This window comes from Propithecus coquereli, unplaced genomic scaffold, assembly GCF_000956105.1.
Source record: "Propithecus coquereli isolate 6110/MARCELLA unplaced genomic scaffold, Pcoq_1.0 Scaffold701, whole genome shotgun sequence".
Taxonomy (NCBI): Eukaryota; Metazoa; Chordata; class Mammalia; order Primates; family Indriidae; genus Propithecus; species Propithecus coquereli.
This window is the reverse complement of record NW_012153075.1, coordinates 581666-605742: the sequence shown is the minus strand read 5'-3', so window position 1 is coordinate 605742 and position 24077 is coordinate 581666.

The window sequence follows — 24077 nt, the reverse complement described above, 5'->3', positions numbered from 1 at the left end:
TCCAAATCTTGGGCTCAAGTGATCCTCCTGCCTCAGCCTCCTGAATAACTGGGACTACAGGTACACGCCATGATACCTGGGTAATTTTTCTATTTTTTGTAGAGACGGGTCTCACTCTTGCATAGGCCGGTCTCGAACTCCTGATCTCAAGCCAACCCCCCACCTCAGCCTCCCAGAGTGCTAGGATTACAGGCATGAGCCACTGTGCCTGGCCTTTAAAAAACACTTTAATAGATGACTGGATTACCAAACTGTGGGATATTATTCAGCCACAAAGAAGGAAATCCTGCCATTTGTGGCAACGTGGGTGAACCTGGACCACGTTACGCTAAGTGAAATAGGCCAGGCATGGAAGGGCAAATGCGAAATGATCATATGAAACCTAAAAAAGTTGCACTCCTGGAAGCTGAGAGTAGAGTGGAGGCTGCCGGGGCTGGGGATGGGAGAAATGGGAAGATGATGGTCAGAGGGTACGAAGCTTCAGTTGCGGGTGCATTCTGGGGGTCTAAGTATAGCGTGGTGACTATAGTCAATAAAATTGTATTGTTTACTCGAAATCTGCCAAGACAGATCTTAAGTGTCCTCACCCCCCACATACACACAGCAGTAACTGTGTAAGGTGGTGGAAGTGTTGATTAGTTTGATTGTGGTAATCGTTACCCAGTCTATACATGTGTCAAATTATCACCCTGTACACTGGGGGGGAGGGTGCCTTGTGGCTGAGCGAGGCTGGGGGAGGGGAGGGTCGCTGTGAGGATTAGGTGCAGTAACCGGGTGGTAAGCGTTAGCTGTGAGCATGGATATTCTAACCAATGAGCTGAATGAGGCTCACACCTTCAGCAAGACAGGGGAGACTGAGCTATGGAGGGTTGGAGGGACTCTTGCCCCAGCTGGTGACTCAGAGATCCAGGATGTGTCCATCTCGTAGTGGTCTCCACAGCAGGGGAGGAGCCAGCGAGTGTGAGGACTGAAGTCCTGTGGTCCCTTCATGCAGCTGAGGCCTTCTAAGGAAAGGCACCATCTACATAACATAAAAGTGCAAGGTGAAGCAGCAATTGCTGATGGAGAAGCTGAGCAAGTTATCCAGGAGATCTAGCTAAGATCTTGACGAGGGTGGCTACACTAACAACAGAGTTCCAGTGCAGACGAAACAGCCTTCCACTGGAAGACGTCATCTAAGACCATCATAGCCAGAGAGAAGTCGACACCTGGCTCCAAAGCTTCAAAGGACAGGCTGACTGTCTTGTTAGGGACTAATGCAGCTGGTGACTTTAAGTTGCAGCCAATGCTCGTTTACCATTCTGAAAATCCTAGGGCCCTTAGGAATGATGCTAAATCTACTCTGCCTGTGCTCTAGAAATGGAGCAAGAAAGCCTGGATGACAGCACAGCTGTTCACAGCATGGGTTGCTGAATAGTTTAAGCCCATTGTCGAGACCTTCTGCTCAGAAAAAAGATTCCTTTCAAAATACAGTATTACTCTAGACTGACAATGCACCTGGTCACACAAGGGCTCTGATGGAGATGTACGAGGAGACGAATGTCGTTTTCATCCCTGCTAACACAGCATCCAGTCTGCAGCCCATGGATCAAGGGGTAATTTTGATTTTCAAGTCTTATTATTTAAGAAATACATTTTGTAAGGCTGCCATAAATAGTAATTCCTCTGATGGATCTGGGCAAAGTAAACTGAAAACCTTCTAGAAAGGATTCACCATTCTAGACACCATTAAGAGCACTCGTGATTCATGGGGGTAGGCCAAAATGTCAACACTAACAGGAGTTTGGTAGAAGTGGATTCCAGCACTCATGGATGACGCGGAGGAGCGCCAGACTCGAGCAGGGAAGTCGCCGCAGATGTGGTGGAACAATAAGAGAATTAGAATTACAAGTGGACCCTGAAGATGTGACCGAATTGTTGCAATCTCATGGTGGAACTTTAATGGATAGAGTTTCTTCTTATGGATAAGCAAAGAAAGTGGTCTCTTGAGATGGAATCTACTCTTGGTGTAGATGCTGTGGACATTTTTGAAATGACAACAGAAGATTTAGACTATTTTATAAACTTAGTTGATAAAGCAGCAGTAGGGTTTGAGAAGATTGACTCCAATTTTGAAAGAGATTCTACTTTGGGTAAAATGCTGTCAAACAGCATTGCGTACTGCAGAGAAATCTTTCACGACAGGAAGAGTCAGTCGATGCGGCAGACTTTATCATTGTCTTACTTTAAGAAATTGCCACAGCCACCCCCACCTTCGGCAACCACCACCCCGGTCAGTCGTCAGCCATCAACACCAAGGCAGGACCCTCCACCAGCAAGAGGATTATGACTCGCTGAAGGCTCAGATGGTCATTGGCATTTTTTAGCAATAAAGCATTTTTTCACTAAGATAAGTACATTTTTTAGACGTAGTGCTATTGCACACTTAGGAGACTACAGTGTAGTGTAAATGTCACTGTTATAACGTATGCACTGAGAAACCAAAAAGTTCACATGACTCGCTTCATTGCGGTGACCTGGAACAGAAGCTGCAATGTCTCTGAGGCAAGCCCATATGTAGGGTTTAGGACAAAACCTGACAGGCACTTTGCGAGTGTTCGCCGTTGGGCTGTTACTGTTGTTATTACCCTGTGAAGTCCTGGGAACCCTTCCACTGGAGGTAGCAGCCAGGGGACTATAACATGACATTAGAATAGGGCCCCTGGAGGAATACATGCTGGGTTCGAATCCTGGCTCTACCCTAAACCAGCTGCCATACATTGGGCCCTTTATCTAAATTTCTGTACCTCAGTTCCTTCACCTGTAAATGGGCCTGATGATGACAGTACCAGCCTCGTTGGGTGAGGCCAAGGTTAAGTGGGAGAATAATCCAGGCAAAGCTCCTAGCCAGTGCCAGGGAGATGACAAACAGTACATGTGAGTTGTCCACAGCGATAGTAGCCAGCACCTGCTTCTGGTCTTCCCAAGTGTTCCCAGTGACCCAAACAAAATGACAGTGATGTTGCCAGCCACAGACCAAGGACACTCAGGATCCAATGAGAGCTGTCCCCAGGGGTCATAGGCTGAATGTGGGCAGGTGGTGCAGAGGGGTGTCAAACTCTGGCCACGGGCATCTGGGATGAGGCTGAAAGAAGCTCTAGTTTCTATTAATGTGTTTGCTCCTGACACAGAGATTGACCCACTGAACCAAGTAAAGAGGGTGACAGAAACCGTTTTAAGATTCGAGGACAACCACGGAGGAAACGACAAAATGCAGGGGCCATTTCCCTCCAACTTCAAACGGCCACATCTAAGCAGGGCCCAGGGCCGCCAGGGTCTGCCCCGGGCTCTCCCACCCAACCCCCACCTCTGCTGGGAGAAGAAAAAAAAAAATCCTTGGACAGGATCCATCCTTAACTCACTTGCTGTGTCTGAGGCCCAGACACACGCTGTTTAGACAGCCTGTTTCAGTGGGTGGTCAGGTCGGGAGACCCGAGCGCAGAGTTTACAGAAGGCCCTGGCACAAATGAACTGTTGACGACCAACTGGAAGGGCTCAGTGAAATCACAACACGTAAAATATGAAAAGGGAGCCCTTTTCCATGGGGGGAGGAGGGAGAAAAAGAGAAAGAAAGGCCCGTTTGGAAGGAATTCAAGCAACCACAACAAGACCACGCAAAGAAGTCTCGCCATCAAACACATGCGCCCGCCACGAACGTCGGCCCCCTCCCCTCCCTGCCAACACACTTTTTTTTTTTAACATTTCATAGATTTAAATAGTCTTTCTGCATCAAATACAAGAAACAGACCGACATTTTCTCATCCCCTGTTATGTGGCAGACTAATATTTGGCCATTTACGCTCCATTGGAGACCATTTCTGGGAGAACACGGCCCCTTTCCAGGTTGGTGGCCGCCCGCCCCGGCGCCCGCACCCACCTTGTCCGCCAGCACTTCCCCGCGGGGTCTGAGCGGGGAGGGGCCGGGCTCCTCTGGTTGGGAACAAAGGCTTGGCGAGCGTGCAGCTCGCCTTCCCAGCCCCTGGAATCCATAAATACATCCTGCGCCGCTGACGTTGGCCAAAGACCCGCAGAGGCGCGCTTTGTAAGTGCGAGAGCTGAGCGAGTGAGGATGTCCCCGTCGGCAGAACCATGGGCGCCACACACCCTGCAGTCTGGCCACACTCGCTTCAGATTCCTGTGGTTTTAGAGGACAGGACACTACAATGGATTTGAAGACCCCAGAAGTCCCTCCCTGCTTCATCTCTTCCCCAAAAGTCACCACTATTAAGTCATTCCCAGGAGTGTTTTTGCTTTTGTTTTTTTACTATTACTCATATATATATAACCAAAACAGCCTATGGCACTATTTTTCCTTTAAAAAAAAAAAAAAAAGGTTTTAAAAGTAGCACATTGACATTTCCTTTTGAAACTTTTTTTGCCTCCAAAATCTCTTTCTAGAGTTAGTGGACGTAGATACGAAGCACTCTGTTGAAGGAACCTGGTTACTGTGCAGCCCCTGGGTGAACAGAGCGTTGACAGCCAGTCTCTGCCGCGCGCTGGCCGGCGGCTGGCGGTCGGACTGCTCCGTCGTCGCAGGGAACATTCTCCCACACACAGCCACGCACATAAAATACGTCTCTGCAAGAATTTCTCCAGGAAATGGACACAATGCGTCAATTTTACTAGCCATTGCCCAACTGCTATGTACAGAGAGTGCTTCGAGGTATTAATATGTTTGCACCACACAGACCCATGTCACTCAATGTACCGGTGACATTTGGTGTTACCACACTTCGAAGTTTTGTCACTATGATGAGCCTGAAAAGTTATCTCCATGGTCACTTCCCCGGGGCTAGTGAGAACACGCACCTTTTCAGCAGTGAGCGCATTGTTTTTACCCTCTGTGATTTGCCTGTTCAAACCCTCGCATGCTTTTCCGTCAGATTATCTTTTATTATTGACTTGTTTAAAACCATTTTACAAACTTGGATAATTCCAATAGCAAACCCTACTGCCTAGGATGTATTAAACGCTGCTCTAAGCACATTGCAGATGGCATCTAATATAATCCTCAGAAAGTTTATATAGACGAGGAAACGGGAGAGACCGGGCGGTGACGTGCGTGTAGACACCTGCCGCGCAGTGACGCCAGGGCAGTGGTTCAAGTTGCAAACGTCATCTTCTAGTCTGTGGCTTTCCCCCCATTTTGTTAATTGTTTGTTAAGAACAGGAGAGCTTTGTGTTTTAATTTTAATACTGTCACATTTATCAAACTCCTTTCTGGCTTGTGACATTTGTATGTTTTTTACGAAAAGTTGTTTTGAATCCAATGTCATGAAGATATTCTCCTATATTTTCCTCTTAGAGTTTTAACATTTTGCCTGCTACATTAGAATGTACATCTCACTTTGTTTCTATAGACATCTAATTTTATTTTATTTTGTTAAATAAACATCTCCCATTACTCTGGGGATTCGTTAATTGATTATGGTGTGGTAAGTGCAGCTGTCAGACGGACTAAGACCCACCACCGAGGAGCTTGGAGTGGTGTCGGACATGCCACACCCGGCACTGGAGAGGGGTTTGGTCGTAAAAACATTGAAGACCCTTGATCTGCAACCAAGGTTTATTGCCTTTGAGATTATTTGGAGGAGAGAAGGTTACAATTCCATAGCATTCTTTTAGGTCTCTTTCAGCCTTGTTTGTAGACTAACCTGCACCCCACTTGCTGGTTTCCCCAGTCTCTGCAGGACGCCCGGGTTAAAGGCCCTCGAGGCTGACAGCCACAGCTCAGAACCCTGGCGGGCTCTGCTAGGAAACCAGCCTGCCGACCACCACTGTCAGCGTTAACCTCTCAGCCTCCTCTGAAGTTTGTACCGTTATCTCCACCTCACAGCTGCTTGGACCCTGGTGCACAGAAAGGTGACAAGCCTTTACCAAGGTCCCACAGCCTTGGGGGCAGATCTATTATTCCAACATAAACCAAATTCCCACACAGGTGTCCTCTCTCTGCCCCAGCATTTCCCAAAGAGCAAGATGTCTGCTTCCGGTGGCTAAATGATTTTAAGTCATACCTAGAGAACACCTTTTTTTTTCGATAATTAAGTATTTATTTTAATGTGACACAGACATAGTATAACCAGCACGGCCAAGCATTGCCCTGCTCAGGCTGTGCTAACGGAGCTCTGCAGGGCTGGAGGTGGTTGGTTATGTGCACAGGCCTGGAGCCCACCTGCCCACCCGTCCCGGCCGAAGCCCGGCCCCGCCCTAGCCAGCCCCGTGGCCCCCTCCCCTGTGTAAAACGGGGCTAATAACAGTTTATGTCTCATTCTCAGTTGGCTGCTGCAAAGTTTAAATGCCCACATATGCAAAATGCAGAGGACGGCGCCTGCTGTGAAGTAAGCATTCTGGAAGTGTCAAGTATTAGTTAAGATTTGTTACAAGTAATTCTATTTAAAGAAAGATATTACTATTTATAGTAATTAAAATGTTACTATCTAAAACATTTTCATTTAAAGAGAAATGGTACTGGCGTTTTTTTGGCTGTGGAAATAAATTGTGGCCCTGCCACATCCAAGCTCCTGGGTGACAGTGTTGTCAGAGCACATCTCTGCCCTGGGTGCACCTTAGAATCACGTGCCGTGGCTGGGCCCCACTCCGGGCCACTTGGAGCAGAACCCTTGGGATGCAGCCTGGGCACCAGGACGCTGCAAAGCTCCCACTAATGGCAAGTGCAGCACGTTCAAGAACCCCTGGTTCTGAGCAGCTGCTTCCTTCTGGGTCTGAAGGAACCGGGGGAGACCCCAGGAACTGGTGCACAGGCTGACTCTGGGCGCCGCAGGGAGATCGGCTGCGGCCTTCAAGGCGTGTGTGCTTTGTTGGGGAGGTGACTTTGCCAAGGAGTAGGGTGATCGCTTTGCCTCCCCTTGTGGCACCTAAGGGTCCCCGCTCATAGCCCATTGACTCTTGCTTTGCACACAACACTAGCACATCCGGTTATTTGGTCTCTAAGGCCAGTGCAGATTAGAAGCAGAGAAGCAAAAGGAAGGCAGGAGGTGGGAATCTAGTCAGCACTAAAAGGAGATGTTGATTTTTTTAACCCATTGTGATTCCTTGGAAGCTTATTAAATTTACATTTAGATACGTGGCTAAATGAAGTCCCCGTGGATGAGGGGTGGCGTGATGTCTGCTGTGTTCTGACCGAGGTGGTGACGCAGGAGTGCTGCCTGCCTGGGGAAAACCACAGGGCTCTGGAACCTGCCCTGCGCAGCATGGTGACAACAGGCCCCGAGGCCCGCCTGTGTGCCAGGTGAAGGAGCTGCCCCGGCCTTAACCCCACGGGACTGACTTTTACTCTCCAGGGCTCCGGGCCGGAACCAGGGCAGCCTGGGCTCCGGAGCCCGGTTACCATGTGACCTTGGGCTCCTGGGCCTCCCTGTCCACCCTGGTGTTGCATCTCCAACGCGGGGTAGAAATGGCCTTGACTTCGTAGGGTTGCCGTAAAGCTCTCACACGGAGTCCGTGTGGGGCCAAGTTTGGGACCCGTGTTAACCAGGAGCCACGGTTCCCAGATCAAGGTCCCAGGACATGCTGCATCACCTGGGAACGTGTGGGAAGAGCAGGTCCTTGGGCCCCAGGCCAGACCCACCGAGTCAGAAACCGAGGGCAGGGCCGGCGTCTGTGCTTTAACACACCTCTCTGTAAGCCTCCTGGTGCCAGGGCTTGAGAAAACTGATCTAGAAAGTTCCAAGGAGCCGAGGAAAACACCCTTTTTCATTGTAGGTTTAGCTAAAAACCTTTGTCACAATGTGCTGTGAAGCAGGCCAAGGTGTTAACAAGACCCAGTGACTCCTTCAGCCTCCCTGAGGACCCCGAAGATCGCAAATTGCAGGATGAAGTTCCCGCAGGGCCACGGGTCTTGCTGGCCCCCATATGGTCATCCATCCCATGGTGGGACAGTGGGCTAGTCCTCTGTCCTACACAGAACATCCTCACCCGCAGCCCACATGCTCCCTGCCCAACGCACACAGCTCCCCAGGAAGCAGAGCGTATCGCCAGCCATTTTTCTCCTGTCTCTGTCCTGCCATGTGGGTGATAAAGGCAGCCCTCGCCTCTAGAGGAGACTCCACGGCTAATTAGATCCAGATGTGGCCTAATTAGTCCGTCGGCAGGAGGGCCGCCTGCCCGGCCAGTACCTGAGCCCTCCCTGACCGGTCACAGGGCCCCGATGGCCCAGGAGGGACACATGTCATGCCCCGTCCCCTCCGTGGCTCCCAGGAACCCGTCAACTCAACGTGGCTCCAGAAACCTCAAAAGGGGGTTGTCTCCCGAGCTCTCTGGCTTGCTCAGTTCTCTGGAAACCATCCAGCAGACGAGTCTTCACTGCACTCATCGCTGAGGGGCACGTTCCCCTCCCCAGTGCTCCTGGAATGAAAGACGGTGTTTTTTCCTCTGCTCCTTAGAACCTTCTAGATCAGTTGTTCTCAAACTCCAGGGCCACAAGAACCTCTGAAGAGTCTGTCAATGCACAAATCATGGGATTCCATCCCTGAGTCTCTGACCCTGCAGCCTGGGGTGCGGGGAGCACAGGGGGCGCGGGGAGGTTTAGGGGCCAGGCCTGGAAGTGGCGTCATCCCTTCTCTCTGTTCCATGGACACAGCTTGGCCGTGGCCTCACCTGACCACAGGGACTGCTGGAAAGTGTGGCCCAGCTGGGGGCCCAAGACGAAGAGGAAAGGTTTATGAACAGCCGGTCTCCACCTCTGGTCAGACTGAACACAACACAATGCCAAGTGGATTCCACTCCCAGATACAGTCACCCCAAATAAATGGGAACATTCCACAAAATACTTGCTCACAAAATGTTCACAACACGCTTATTCCTAAGAGCCCCAAACTGAAGACAGCCCACAGGTGCACTACAGTCAAGATGGACCATGGCTCAGCCCAGTGGCTGACGCAACAACCAGGGTGACTCTCGGAAGCACCACACGGGGTGGAAGAAACCAGAAGCACACATGCGGTCCCCGATGGGACATTCTAGAGCGAGAGGCACCAGATGAAGGTGCCTGCGGCCAGGGCAGGGAGGGCGTGGGCTGCAGAGGGGCGGGAGGGGCTTTCTGGGAGGTTGGAAGTGCTCGTGGATCAGGGCAGTGACACAAATGTACGCGATCATCAAAGCAAAACCAGCTGTACGCTTGCGCTGGGCGCGCCGTACCGTAGGTAAACTGTTCCTCGATAACGCTGATTTATGAAGTATATGTACATGCGGATGCAGACGCACACACGTATGTAGACGCACACATGTGCACATACGGACACAGATGTAGACACAGATGTAGGTACCTGGCTTCAGGGATGACAAGTCCACGTTTTCTGCCCACGTCATGGGAGGCTTCCTGGTGACGCTGTCATCCTCTGTGGCCAACGCCGCACCTTACACAAGGCAGCTTAGTCAGTTCTGGAACAAGATAAAGTTGGTTTAAACGTTCTCAGAAGTAGCCGAGAGTTCCTCACAAGTCAGCCAGAGCCGGGGCAGCCTCCCAGAGCCTGTGCGCCCCCTGAACAGCTCTGAAGTGTCGTGGTGGGAGGGGCTGCCGGCCCCACGCATGGTTGCTTCTGACTGGCCAGCCCCTCCCCAACCCAGGTCTCCGCACAGGTGGCAGCACCTCAGCTCTGTCCCCTCCGCGTCCCAGGCTCCTGCTCCCCCCTACTCTTCTTGGACCTCTGCTCCAAGTCCACGTCCCTCCTGACCTTGCATTTGTCTCCCTTATTTTCCCCTTAGGCTTGGCACCTCACTTGGTTATAATCATTAGTTTCTACTCATCACGATAGATACCGCACTTTCTGAGCACACACTACGCCCAGGCGCTTTTCTCAGTGCTTTAGAGACATTAACACACACTTAATCTTTATAGCCACCTTCTAAATTCCCATTTGCAGATGGGGAAACCGAGGCATGGGGAAGTTAAGTAATTTGCCCAGAGTCACCAGCTGAGAAGTGACAGGGTCAGGGTTTGAGCCAGGCTGCCTGGCCTCAGGGACTGACACGAAGCCAGGTGTCCACGTGCTCCCACAGAGAGCACCTGCCCACGGCATCTCAGTGTTCACCAAAGCCTGTGACACAGAGCCCGTTACCACCCCCACGGTACTGACGAGGATTGCCGTGGTCACTCTGCTCATAAGAAAGGGAGATGAAACTTTAACTCGTTATCTCCAAAGCCCCTGCCCGTGTCCTCTGGGTTGTCCCGGAGGACAGCTGCTCTATCTCCCCAGCGCTTCTCACTGCCAGTCCCTCCAGCACAACTGCTGCCCTGGCCATGGTGCTCAGAGCCCAGACCCTGACCCGTCCCACCCAGCCACCACCCTGCCCAAGTCCCTCCCGGGCTCCCTAATGGGCAGGCCCTGGAGACACCCACCACCACCCGCGTCATCTGCAGAGCTGTGGGGGAATGGCCAGGTGAAACCACGTGATGGACACTGTCCGCACCTCCCAGCAAAAAAAAAAAAGAAAGTCATGAGTGGCCTGAAATGCATCCCACCTGGCCAGAAGAGATGTACAGGGCCAACCAGATTGGTCTGAAATGCAGAATTGAAATCCTCGGAGAAAAAAAGACCCAAGATGTGTGGGGGTCATTCTCTGCTTTGTTTGCCCACCTCGGCCCACACAGTCCTAAGAACTGCTAGTCCCCCCCGGAATCCATGTGGCTCTAGCAGGACCCACCCAGTCTCACATAGCATCAGCCTTTGGCCAGTGGTGACCGGACCAAGGCTGGGAGCTTGACCCACCAGGGACTGGCCCTGAGTCACGCTGGGCCAATTAGAACCTGCCCCTGGGTTTTCTCTGCACTAGAAATGAGGGCGAGGCTCAGTCTCTCCCCACCAGAGACAATTCCAGACATAGGTTGGGAGTGGTTGGTGGCTGATTACCCTGCCACTGGGAGGAGGGCGGGCCATGGCCAGGACACTGATGTGTGGAGAGACCCATGGGGGTCCTTAGCCAGGTGGTGCCTCCTAGAACTCAGTTCCATGGTTCCCTGGGTGCTCCCTGCCTTTCTCTTGCTTCCTGCAGTTCAATCATGCAATAACACGAGAGACTTCAGCAACTCAGTCCCAAAGCTTCAGGGCGGCTGCTCCAGGTCATTTGCAGGATGAAGCAGAAGCCAGGAGCAAACAAAGGACACCACTCAGTCAGGAAGAGAGAACAGGGCCAAGGTCCCAGGACAGAGAGCCCACATGACCCCTGAGAGAGACAATACTCCCAGAGGTGCCCAGCGGCTCCTAGGGGGTTCCTGGGTCCAGTCCCAGCTCCAGAAGTTTGACCTGTAGTTCCTGCCTTTATACGCCACAGAGCCTCCCATGAGCCTCCTCTGCCCTCCCGTGAGCCTCCTCTATCTTCCCTTGAGCCTCTGCTGCCTTCCCATGAGCCTCCTCTGCCTTCCCGTGAACCTGTCTTCCCATGAGCCTCCTCTGCCTTCCTTTGAGTATCCTCTGCCTTCCCTTGAGTCTCCTGTCTTCCCATGAGCCTCCTCTGCCCTCCCATGAGCTTCCTCTGCCCTCCTGTGAGCCTCCTATCTTCCCATGAGCCTCCTCTGCCCTCCTGTGAGTCTCTCTGTGCCCCCACGAGCCTCCTGTGCAACCTTGCACTACAGTCCCTGAGCCTGAAGTAAATCGCAAGCATGGCCCCCAAGCAGCTGCCCAAGATGGAGGCTGTGAGGTCAGGCCGTTTCTTTCCTCGGCTTCCTTCCCTGCTTCTTCGCCGTCTTAAGCGGAGGCAACAGGGAAGGTAGCTCAGGAGAAGCCGTGTGCAGGGCAAACGCCACTGCCAGTGACCTTTCCCATGAAGCTGGCACAGCCCCCAGCTGAGCCCGTGGTCCACGGAGACATGTCAGCCACCCAGCAAAGGGACTCTCCGAAGACCTGCACCAGCAGCGTGGGAGTCACATTTTTATCGCTGAACTCACTTGAGATGTACAAACATGGTTTATTCACACAAACCACGGAGGTGGAGACAGCACGCAAAGGGCACTGTTTCCCGGGTCACAGGGACACAGACCTGCCTGAAGTCCCCATTTCTATGGGTTCTGAAACCCGAAAGCTGGCTCAGCATCGAGTTCCAAAGCTGCGGGTGTTTCTGGGCAGCCGCGTCGACAGCCCTACGAAGACGTCAGAGCTCCTCGCTCATGGTCCTCCCAGCAGATCATCTCTGGGGCTCAGCGTCGGCCTGAGGCCAGGCCAGGCGCCGGCTGAGCGGAGACGCCAGGTCCCCAGCCTGGAGTCCGCGAGCCCTGTCCTCAGCAGCGGCCACCACGGCTATCCCGGTGCCAGCTGGCTTTGTGGAATCACAGCCTGTGTTAGTCTCCCAGGCTGCTGTAACAGAGCACCACAAACTTTGTGGCTTAAAACAGAAATTTATTCCGGCATAGTCCTGGAGGCCAAAAATCTGAAATCGAGGTGTTGGTGGGGCCGTGCTCCTCCAGAGGCTCTCATGGAGGACACGTCCTCACCTCTTCCTGCTCTCAGGGGCCACTAATGTTACTGGACTTAGGGCTACATCTCTCCAATCTCCACTCTGTGGTCAGCTGCTTTCTCCTCTCTCCGTCTTCTCCTCTCTGTGTGTCTTGTAAACAGGATTTAGGGCCCACCTGGGTAATCATCTCCCACCTAAGATCCTTAACTTATCATGTCTCTGTCACATAAAGGAATAGTCACTCCTTTGCCACATGAGGTGACACTCACAGGTTCCAGGGAGCGGGATGTGGTCACGTCTCTGGACATGGGGCACCGTTCAACTCACTACACAGCCTTAGAATTTTTTAATGGGGCGAGACCTCAGAGAGGGCTTACTGCAGTCCCTGTGCCATTTACAGACTGGAAACTCATGCGAAAGAAGTGATTGGTACAGTCAGTTGCACAGGTACACAAGAGTTGAGCACACATAAAATATAGGCGGGGACAAGCACCCCAGTTAGAGTATCCTCTGAGAGGAACAGAGTGACAACAAGAGCATCAGTGGTAGTAATGGTCATAATAATACTAATAATGCATTAGACATTTATTGAGCACTTACTATGTGCTAGGCACTAAGCTAATCACAGATACAACAGTGAACACAAGGTATCTGCCCTTGGGGGATTCATGATCTAACAGGGAGAAAACAGAGAGATGAAATGTACTGTCTGTTAGGTAGAAACGTGCTAAGGAGAGAAAAGATCAGGGAGGGGGACAAGAAGTGCCAGGGGAGGGACGTTGACAGCATTTAGACAGAGTGCACTAAGGAAGGGAGGGAGGCACATTCAGATGGCCGAGCAGAGCTTTCCAGGCAGAGAGAGCAAAACATGCACAGCTCCAAGGAGGAGCGAGCCCAGCACCTGGGAGGGTCACCCAGGCCCAGGGCCGGAGCAATGAGGACAACGGGGAGATACTGAGAGTCGGGGTCTGGGCTGGAGCTGGTCCCACAGGGGCCTGAAAGTCACCATACGCTCGTTGGCATTACTTTGGGGGAGCTGAGACCACTGGGAGCATCTGCGGGGAGAATCAGCACGTCATGGTCACTCTGGCTGAGGCGGGGTGGGACCCTCAGGGCGGAAGAGGGAGACCAGCCAGCGGGATTCCAGCAAGGCACTGGGGCGCCTGGCCCGCGAGCGGTCGCAGGCAAAGTGGGAGGGGAGGTTGGATTTCGGGTGTATTTTGAAGGCAGAGCCGACAGGATCTGAGCAGCCTGATCGTGGCCTGCGGGGGAGAGAGAAGGCAGAGCCCGGGCCGCTTGGCCTGAGCGTCTGGAAGGAGAATAGTCATTTGTTCTGTCTTTGATACGCGGCTGTGAATGAAACCATGGGGGCCTGCGCCTGGCTGGACATACAGTCCACTAAGGGAGGACTCTTTTAAAAAAGTACAGGCATTAAAAATTTGCATAAATTGAAAGAAGTGCTCTAAAAGGCAGAAGGGAAATGGCATTCCATAGAAATGTTAGCTCCTGGTGGGCGGCGATGCCGTATCGCCCTGGCTGTGTCCCCAGCGCCTAGGCAGCGCCTAGCGGTACAGCGCAGGGTGCCTGATGAATATTCGTTGACAAACAAATGAACAAGGACAAGGTGAGTCCCGGTCACTGGGCTCCTAGCGCGGGGCAGGCGCTGTGCAAAGTGCTTGTGCGTCACGTCTCGGATCATCTCCACGACCACCCTTGAGGTAAAAACGGTGGCATTGCACTTTACTGATCAGAAAATGGAGTCCCATAGAGGCTAAAAAGGCACCGGAAGTGAGCAAGGCAGTAAACAGCAGGCGTGGGCTCTGAACCCAGGCGCTCTGGCTCCAAGATCCTGCTCTTAGCAGTCATGTGACTCTGCCTCCCGCCGCCTTCCGTGCCACCGGCCGTCCACTCAACCGTCCTCACAGCCGCCCACGCACCCACTCGTCGCTCTACCCACCCACCCACCGCCCACCATCCGTCCAAACAAACGGCGCTTACTGCGTGCCAGCGCTGCACCAGGCCTCAGAGACGTGATGACGACCAAACCACACGCTCCTCAGGCTCCTGGCAACTCCAGTATAGAGAGGGGCCCACGTGGACGCTGAACCTTGGGGGCTGAGTGGGAGGGAGCCCGGCGCGTAAACAGAGACGCATCTGTTGGCCAGTGTCACCGGCTCCACCTGGCATGAACCATCCTTGCACACGGACGCCGGAGCCTGGCCTGGAGTTGCTGCTTAAAAGCGATGCGTGACAGGGCCGGCCCAGGAGGAAGATTGCAAAATCACACAGCCCGTCTGCAAAGCCTCTCTCTCCCCCTCTGTTTGGAAACTTCCAGCACCCACACCAGGGGCTCTCACGCTATCCTCTGAATGCCAGAGTCTCCCACTCAGGCTTCTGGTGGAGCTTGCTTGTCCTCTGCCTGAGGATCTCAAGTCCCTGCCTGTGCTAAGGGACAATGGGTGCTAAGACTTAATCAGATAACCCTAACCCCTGTTAATACCTAATGAAATCATCCTGGGGTAGCAGGAGGGTAGGACACAGGGAAAGGCTCTGTTCTTCAGAAGGTTTTGAAGGGGTGGATCCAGGGGTGGCATTTCAAGCTGTGCGTAGGACAGCCTTTGTTGACCACCGACCTCTATTACTTCTGCGATTTTCCTCCGCTTTCTTACGAAAACTATGCCTTTCCCATCGTCAGCCCACAAGATTTGGGTGGTGGATCACAGCACCCTTTAGTTTCACAGTGAACACAGGACTCAGGCCCAGACAACCAAAGGCACATCAGTTGGTTCAGAGACGGCACATGGCTAAGTCAACAAGAGTCAACCCAGCATGTTCCTGGGGCAGCTGAGAATGAAGCATGCTCTTCGCAATGACATTTCCAAATTGATGTTGTGTAAGTCGAGTTGCTAAAGGCCAATACATGGAGAAAAACTCCCTGAAATGAACCCACCCTGGAGCAAAGCAGAACCAAGGGAAGGGAGAGGACAGATTTCTACTACATTATTCAAGCACCTGGATCCAACCATCCCTGAACTCCTCAGGTCCTTGTATTACATGAGTCAATTTTTTTTTCTGTAGATGTGAAGTGAATCTGTCACTTAAAACTGAGTGAATCTTGACTACTATGGCATAGGAAGAGTCACATGGGACCACGCACAGGGCCAACTCTGTAGGGATGCAATGTGCAGACCACAGTCCTGACACCACTTCCTCTGAGAAAACTCCCTGACTCCATCCTCTCCTGTCCCAGGTAGGTGTGAAGTCCCCCTCCCAACTGCCCAGGGCTTCTCTGCACCTTAACTGGACACTTCAGGCCTAGACCTTTGGGAGCCGCCCCTCCTGATAGCATGTGAGCGTCTGGAGGACTGAGACAGGAGCCGGCTGGAGGAGTCTGCTGCGCCTGGCGGCCATGTCCCCTGAGCAAGGCACACCCCCTGCATCGGGCTGTTTCCTCACGTGTTAAGGGTGCACAGTGTCACTGGAGGACATGGCGAGCGCAGTAGGGAGCCCCGTGCACAGCTCGCCTGCAGCCTCCGACACTCAAATGGGGGAGGGGAGGAAGACTCGTCCCTGGGGCCAGACCAGCTCTGTTCACCACGGTGACTGCACAGTTCTGTTCAGGCTTCAAACCCCTAAGGCCTCTCTTTCTCCAATAAAGCCATTGGCTTGTTATTACATTTTTAAATGAGCAAAATCAGGCGCTGTCCCGTGCACAGGTCGGCTTCCTCTCCCAGGGTCCAGGAGCTGAGCGGGGAGGGGTCAGGAAGAACAGAACCGAAGTGTCGAAGGTGCATTAATCATCCCTGGGTGGTGGCATTTTGTGTGATTATAATTCAATTCCTTATGCTTTTTTATTTAGCATTTTATCAATTTTCTATCACAAGGATACATTCCTTTTCTAATCAGACCAAAATGAATTTTATTTTAAAGGAAAGAAGGAACTGAAAAAAGAAATGAGCAGCACTTCGAAGTGGGCGGGAGGGAGCAGGTCGGCTGCTGACGCCACAGAACCGAGGTGGAGGGGCGCGTCCTGGGCAGGGACTAAACTGTGGGTGTCCTCGGGAATTTCAGCCCATTGAACTTTCTCTACAACGGCAGTGAACACGGGGTGTTTTTGCTAAGACTGTAAAGAAAGTGAGCTGCTAAAGCCTGGTGCAGCTCAGGAGACAGATACAGACCAGGGCCCCAAAGTAAGGTTACCGGAGCTTCCCAGGGATAGAGGCTTCTGATGCAACCAGAGTTGAAAACTGCGACAGACCTTTCCGAAGTATGAGATTTCTATCTTCCGTAGCTCTTGCTCCTTATGTTTTTGGTATACATTAGTTATAATCGTTCATGGCTGCAGCTTCGGCTCCAAGGATGGCTCCTGGTAGTAGCTGAATGGCTAACTTCTAGGACGAATGACGTGGGAGTCCTAATATGGATCTAATAGGAGCTTCGGGGTCTCGTCGGGCCATCGAGATCACAAATATAAACTTGGAAGAAGGAATATTCCGTCTAGCAAATCTACAATATGCTGTTTGGTCCAAAAACAATGCGGATAACTCAGCCATGTCGAACTTCTAATATGTCGTGAAAGGAAAAGGGAAGGAAGGAAGGGAGGAAGGGAGTGAGCAAGCAAGGGAGGGAAGGAGAAGGTTCCAGAGCATCTCCAGCTGTGTCCTAAAGTTGATATCCCACAGCTACGTGCTGTTCCCTCAGCTGAGGTTCCCTCCCTGCCTCATGCATCCATCTTGACAAACAAACTTGCCCCTCCCGCCTTCTCTCTGCCACGTGGCTGCGGCTTTCTCTAACTCCGTGCCCAGCTCTGTGGCGACCGTACTCCATTATCCTTGTTTAACTTTCCCCACTGGGTCACGTTGTGGGCACCACTTTCAACATCTCACAGGTGGGGAAAATGAAGCTCCTCAGGGTGGAACTTGGCAAAGCTGGTATTTGACCCTATTCCAGTTTGAGCCCAAAGCCCACGATCTTTTTCTTTTTTAGAGATGGGGTCTCACTTTGTTGCCCAGGCTGGAGTGCAGTGGCTTAATTATAGTTCACTGCAGCCTCCAACTCCTGGGCTCAAGCAATCCTCCTGCCTCAGCCTCCCGAGTAGCTGGGACTACATGAGTACACCACCGCACCCACCCAATTTTTTGTTTTTTGTAGAGATGGGATCTCACTATTTTGCCCAGGCTGGTCTTGAACTCCTGGCCTCAAGCAATCCTCCCACCTCAGCCTCCCAAAGCACTGGAATTACAGGCGTGAGCCACCGTGCCCGTACCCCAAGTTCTTTTCATAAAGCCAAGCCAAAGGGAGTGCTGCTCTGTTTACAGCCAGAATTCTGGAAACCAGAGCCCCGGGTCTGAGGGAGGAGCCTGAGCCCAGCCAGGAAATCGCATGATGTCATTCCTGGCCCCTGGGGAAGAGGGGTCGGGGACCTGGGCTTTGGGCAGCCCAGATGGGAGGCTGCTGCTGGCTGCAGCGCACAGGCTCAGCCAACGACCAGGCCTCTGTGATGCTCTGATGAACCCCTGGGATCCAGAGAGCTGAGCTTGCTGGACATGGGACTCTGGGCTGGGAGGGATGTTGCTGTGTTTGCTCCTCCTTACTCTCACTCTGGAGGCTACCTGCGGTCCCAGGGCTGCTGTGGGAACCAAAGCCCACGGAGGCTGGAGGACACGGCCAAGGTCCCCAGGGGAGCCCCAGCTGGGCAGGCAGGGGGAGGGGCTGGAAGTTCCACAGTCCAGCCCTGAGGCCACACGTGATTGCAGGGCTATTTTTAAAAAGATACCAATCTTAGCACGGGGGCCTCAGCACGGCAGGCCCCTCCCCGCGTGGGGCATCTCTGTAGGCTGAGGAGGCGGCTACTCCTTCGCAATCACAGTTTCTGGGATTGAGTCGTCTTTCTCTAAATAAGTAAATTAGCTCTAATACCCTTATTTGCTATCAACCTTATAAACCTAATGCAAACCAGATGGACCTCTCTTCCCGAACCCCCCACGCTGAACGGCCCGGCCTCCTCAGGCTTGCCTCTGGCTAACAGCTTCCGTAGCCCCTGCACCCTCGCCTCCCAGCCCCACGTAAACAGCCTCTGCGAAAGGAAAGGGCGTTTGGGGGCTTCCCATGCAAGCGGCTTCCTGGGGTCCTCCCAGACCTTCCCAGGAGCAGGCTCAGAGCTAAGCGGAGACGGCTGGTTTCCAGGTCAGCCCCGCTGGCACCCTCCTTTTTCTGTCCCCCATCCCATGGTTTGTTATTTTGTAATAAAAAAGTGTTTGTGATTTTTCTTTCTTATCATCAAAAGTAATGTTTTCATTCCAGAAAATTTATAAAAAAAAAAAAAACTTTACATAAAAAGAAGAAAATGTAAAATCACTATAACCTCTCCACAGAGATAGCTCAGGTTAGATGTCCTGCTCTGATCTAGAGCAGGGTCAGCAGACTTTTCCTGCAAGAGGCAGATATTTAATAGCAAATAGGTGTGACTTTGTGGGTCACAGTCCCTGTTGCAATACTCAGTTCTGCTGCTGTAGGTAGAAAACAGCCATAAACAATGCATCAACAAATGGGTGTGATCGCACACTAATAAAACTTTATTTATAAAAAAAAAATAGGCGTCGGGCGTATTTGGCCGTGCGCCATAATTTGCCGACCTCTGGTCCAGAGCAGCGCTGCGCAACAAAGTCTGAGCCACATATGTGATTCAAACTTGTCTACCTCGCATTAAAAAAGTAAAACAGGTGAAACTGATACTCATATTTTATTTAACCTGATACATATAAAATATTATTTCAACGTAAAATGCAATATAAAAATTATTGAGATATTTTAAAATTATTCGGTAGCAAGTCTTCCAAATCTAGGCCTTGTTGTACACGCACAGCACATCTCGATGTGGGTCAGCCACACTTCAGAGGCTCGGGAGCCACGTGTGGCAGGTGGCCCTGTGCTGGGGGGCCTGGGTCTGTACCCCACTGCACCTGCACTGCTTGTGTAAGGTGGCATCCCCACTCATCACAGACAGGGCCATGAACAATTACTTCTCTGCGTCCCAATTTCCTTTTCTGTCAAATGAAGATCATAAATATGTATCTCATAATGTTGGTGAGAAAACGTTGAAAGGTCTAGCCTAAGATCTGGCAAACAACAGGTGCTCAATAAGTGTAAACTCCTATGCTCACTGTTAGCATAAAGGCCAAGCCCGAGAAAAGCACAGTTCCTGTTAGCATTCTCACCATCCCCACCAGCAAAACTACACAGGCCTTTAGACATCAATGGTCCAGCCCAACTCCCAATGTCCCAGCCTGAGGCCCAGAGAGATTAAGTGACTTATCCAAAGCTGCTCAGCCAGAAAGGCCTAGAAGCCGTTAGTAATAATGGATGCATGAAGTATTTAAAAGTGTTGGTTTTTTGTTCATCAAAAAATTCAAAAGCTTGAAAATCAATGAATATAATTTACCACATTAATAGATTAAATAAGAAAAACCATATGATCATTTCAGTAGATACAAAGAAAATTTGACAAAATTCGACATCCATTGATGACAAAGACAGACAAAGAAACAAGCAAAAAAACACCTAAAAACTTTCAAGGGCATTTCCTTAACCTAATAAAGCAACTACCAAAAAGCTATAGTTAACATCAGACGATGCTGAGAGACTGGATGCTATTCCCCTAAGATCAGAAAAAGTCAAGGATGTCCTCTCTCCCCAGTTCTATCCAACATCATAGTGGAAGTCCTAGTCAGTGCAATAAGGCAAGAAAAAGAAATAAATGGCATACGGATTGGAAAGGAAGAAATAAAACTGACTTTATTTGCTGTTCACATGATTCATGATTATCTTTTGAGAAAATAATCTGATTTTTAAAAACTCCTAGAATAAATGAATGAGCTTAGCAAGGACATACGATACACAATCAAGATATAACCGCCATACTAGCAATGAACAGTCAGAATCTGAAATTATAAAACCAATACCATCTATAATTGCCTCTCTCCCCCCAGAAAAAAACCCACTTAGGCATAAATCTAACAAAATAGGTACAGTATTAGTATGCTGAAACCTAAAAAACACTAGTGAAAGAAATAAAAGATCTAAATGAATGAGGAGCTATACTATGTCTGTGGATTGGAAGACTCTACATTGTTAAAATGTGAAGTCTTTCTAATTTTATCTCTAGATTCAATGCAATCCCAATCCAAATCCCAGTACGCTTTTACTAAACAGATTTAAACGAGCTGCTTCTGTAATTTATACGGAAGGCAAAGAAACTAGAATGGTCAAAACAATTCTGAAACACAACTCAAAATTCATTGTTAACTTAAATGCAAGATATAAAACTACAACATTTCTTTAAAAAAATGATAAAATCTATATCATCTTATATTTGGTGATGAGTTTTTAGATGCGACACCAAAAGCATAATCCGGAAGAGAACAAAATTGCTAAATCATACTTTATCAAAAGTACGAACATTTACTTTATGAAAGACGCTGTAAAAAGAATCTAAAGACAAGCAAAAAACTTGGAGAAAATATTTGCAAATTGCATAGCTGTTAAAAGAACTTGTATGTAGAATATATAAAGAACTTCTTAAAACTCAACAGTAAGAAAACAAACAAATTTTAAAACCGGCCAAAGATCTAAACAGACACATCACCGAAGAAGATATTTGGATGGCAAATGAGCATATGGAAGATTTTCAGGCTGGGTGCGGTGGTGGCTCTGTAATCCCTGCACTTTGGGAGGCAGGAGGACTGCTTGAGGCCAAGAGTTCAAGACCAGCCTGGGCAACATAGTGAGACAAAAAATTTAAAACATCAGCTGTGCGTGGTGGCACGCACCTGTAGTCCCAGCTACTTGAGAGGCTGAGGCAGGAGGATCACTTGAGCCCAGGTATTTGAGGCTGCAGTGAGCTATGATTGGGCCACTCCATGTCAGCCTGGGCAACACCACAAGACCCTATCTCTAAAAAAAAAAAAATCAATTAATTAAACATAAATAAATAAATAAAAAGATTTTCAAGGCCATTTGTCATTCAGGAAATGCAAATTAAAACCACAATGAGCTATCACTACATGCTTATTAGAATGGCTAAAATACAAATGCTGTCAGGAATTCTCACTCCTTGCTGGTGCAAACTGGTGAGCCCCAAACTCCACCTAGTTGGAACTCCCTGGTCTTTGCTCGCCTCGCTGCTGCAGCCAAAGGGTGCAGCACGTGCTCTGTCTCGGTCCGGTTTTGTTTCTCTTTACAGAGTCCTGTTATCAGTACGGTTTCCACTGAATTTATTTTTTAAAAAACTTTTATAACCAACTTATTCTATTTCTCCTGACTCATCTTTAAACTTCTCCAGCCCAAATACCACTCTGACAAATATTACCCATTCCTCACACAGATTCCAAGTTTCCCTTGGCGCAGACGTCTCAGAAGCACTGATGCGCTAAGACAACACGTGGCCGTCCAGCAGAGGACAGGCTCGCAGTCTGCACGCTGGTTCCCCGCCCCCACCCCCTCCAAAGCCTTTGGCAGGACTGGTTTCTGTAGGACTCCAACCTGGGAAGTTCTAGACTCACAGTTTGAAAGATATTTCTCCAGCTTGAACAGCTTCTGATAAAGTGACCTGCACTTGTCCCCAGCAAAGTGCAGCCAGTGAGGTGGCAGAGAGGCTGTGTGACCCCAGCCAAGGTGGGGCGTGGAGCGGGGGGGGGGCCCGTCTGGGATCCCACATCTCTGCCGCTCTGCCCTGGGTGGGGCTGGGAGAGGCCAGGGCAGCACGGCCTTTAGGCAAAGCACAGGGAGACAGAAGTTCGGGCAACTGTGTCACCACCTCCCCGTGCCTCTGCCTCTCCTCCACCGCCCCCAGGGTGATCCTGCACTCCACTCAGTGACTCCTGGGCACGCAGAAGCCATCCAGGAAGGAATGGGATGGTGGAAGTCATTTGGAGGTGGGCAGAGCCCCCTTGAACCCTGAACAGTCTTTGTGAAAATGCTTTCGGGCCGCGCCCAGAAGCCGAGGCCCGGGTGAAGGCATGAGTGGAGAGGGTCCCATCTTCCAGGAGAGTCTGTGGCCCTGCTGCCTAAGGCCCAGGCCAGGAGCCGTGGGTCTCTCTTCATCCTGTCCCCTCATCCACAGTGAAGAGACCCAGGGAGCGGGGACCACCCATCCTGACCTCTCAGCACTTCCCAGGACTCAAGCAAACCTTCAAATTCCAAAAGCAGAATGCAGGTCTTCTCCAACAGGGCCAGGCGCTCACACACATGCATGCATACATACACATGCATGTACACACACAGCCTACATGTGCTCATGAACATGCACATACATGTTCGCAGATCTGCACATATACATGCACCCACACAGCCTGCACACATGCATGCACGTACACACACATGCATACTGGCCTGCACACATACACATGCATACATGCACACATGTGCACACAAAAATACACATGTATGCATAGTGAGACACACGTGGCACACGCACAAGCACAGAGATAGAAGCATGCACACAAGCACATGCACACATGCCCCACTGAAGGGCCGTGGAGGCCCAGGCACTTGTTCTGTGCCTGCCTTCTCCCAGCACGTGTCCAGGAAAAACAGCACGGAAAAGTGAACAAGTCTGGGTTTCGGAGCAGGGCTCTGAGCCAAATCCCCTTCCCTCCACTCTAGCTGTGTGGCCCCGGGCACGTCGGAAAGGTGATCTGCAGGGGGACAAGGACGTCATCTGACAGGTCCGCTAGTGTCTCCCTAGCACCAGAACAAGGCCTGGTACTCAGGAAATACTTATCGAGCGAATGAGAAAGTACACAAAGTCACATCAGAGCCGCCCCTGGAGGCTGCAGGTGGAGGGGTGCTGCGCCGCACAGCGGGGCTGGGCAAGAAGAGACCCTTGCACCTCAGCCCTCCGGCAGCCAGAGGGAAGGTGACCGCGCTGGAGGGACAGTAGCGGGAAGGATGCCAGCGGCTGATACGCCAGGGCTTCCCAGGGCCCCGCAAAGGGCTTCCTCTCACGCACGTCCCCACCGAGTTCCCCAGCATCCTCTGAGGTGGGTGTTGGTCCCAGTCCCATTTTCACAGGTGAGAATATCGAGACCTGGAGAAGTTAAGAGCCTTTGTTCAAGGTCACATCTGAGTAAACAGAAGCTGGGATTCTGCCCTCCCAGGTTCTACCCCATCTGCCCCTTTGGGGACCTGATTCATGCCTGCGGTGTGCACCCCAGCCCTGCAGGGAGCTTTTGACCACCATGGGCCCCCCTCTTGCCCTCAGCTGCCCATCCCAGCAGCCCCAGGGCTGGGTCACCCTGTCCTGGACACTCTCAGCCCCTCCTGCACAAGGCCTGCACCCCTAGGCTGGCAAGCTGCCTGGGCTCCACGCACCCCCATCTCCCTGACGCCAGCACCCTGAGCCTTCTGGCCAGGCAGTGGCTGCAGCTGCCAAGCCTCGGCCCAGGGCAGCCTGAGGGGCGGGCACTCCAGGAAGCTGGCCTGATATCAGCTTTGCTGCAGCCTTTTTGGGAAAATGAGTCAGCGCCGGCTCCTGCAGTGGAATGGCCAGAGGCCTCAGTCCTGGCGGCGTCTCTAGGGCTCCATTCTCCCTGGGCCCAGAGAAAGGCCAGGGTGGTGGGCGGTCCGGCTGC